The sequence below is a fragment of the Seriola dumerili genome, unplaced genomic scaffold (genome assembly GCF_002260705.1).
Source record: "Seriola dumerili isolate Sdu_G_001 unplaced genomic scaffold, Sdu_1.0 BDQW01014829.1, whole genome shotgun sequence".
NCBI classification, from domain to species: Eukaryota; Metazoa; Chordata; class Actinopteri; order Carangiformes; family Carangidae; genus Seriola; species Seriola dumerili.
The window spans coordinates 1-807 of record NW_019189084.1 but is presented as its reverse complement, the minus strand read 5'-3'; the positions used below and the strand labels follow the sequence as shown (position 1 = coordinate 807).

The 807-nt window shown below is 44.5% G+C and overlaps 1 long non-coding RNA gene across 1 annotated transcript; it reads left to right on the top strand.

Annotated features, from left to right (window-relative positions):
* Positions 1-12: 12 nt before the first annotated feature.
* On the top strand, positions 13-605 carry LOC111240152. The gene is made up of 3 exons (XR_002665914.1): positions 13-104; positions 253-329; positions 517-605. It is a non-coding gene; the product is annotated as an uncharacterized LOC111240152 (long non-coding RNA).
* The last annotated feature ends 202 nt before the right edge of the window (positions 606-807 follow it).

Below are 807 nucleotides of genomic sequence, written 5' to 3'. Positions count from 1 at the left end.
CCTTTCTTCCTTCCTGTCTCAGCCGCTCAGGAGACGTCATTGAACCTCTTCTAAAGAAGCAGTGGTTCGTCCGCTGTGATGAAATGGCTAAAAAAGCTGTAGAGGTAAGTTGGTGGCTGTGAGATGTTGATCTTTAGGTCAACTTTTATATATTTAAGGTTTAGGAGTCGCGTCACGTACAGCATTTTCAGGCTCCATCATGTAAACATGTCATCCTTGAACTCTGACATTTATTAAAACACTCAAATATAGGCTGTGGAGGACGGACAGCTGGAAATCATCCCTCACTACTACACCAAGACATGGAAGAAGTGGCTGTCCAACATCAGGTAGACTGTCCTGACCTTTGACTCGGACAAAATTCATCTCCTTGTACAGCGGTGTGAGGAGGAACAATGGCGGCGTTTGTGTCATTGTTGCCGGTTTGATGTGTGTGAAATGACACCACTCTGATGATGAATGAGCACTTGTTTCAACACTTGGGTCGTCAACAATGTCCCACTGTTTACTTTGCAGTGACTGGTGCATTTCCAGGCAGCTTTGGTGGGGTCATCAGATCCCTGCTTACCGAGTGGAGCTTCCTAACTGTCCTGTCAAAGAAGAGGTATTTGTATATTTTAAGGATAATACTGCTGAGAAATGTTATCTTGGTGTATTATCCCGTAACAGTGCTGGACTGACGGGTTTTGTTTGCAGCCCTTCACAGGAAAGATTGGTATAGAAATGAATGAGTGATTAGATGAATGGATTAGCTAGCTGATGCACTCCCCACATTATACACTAGTGTCAGTCTGTCCCAGGCTCTCT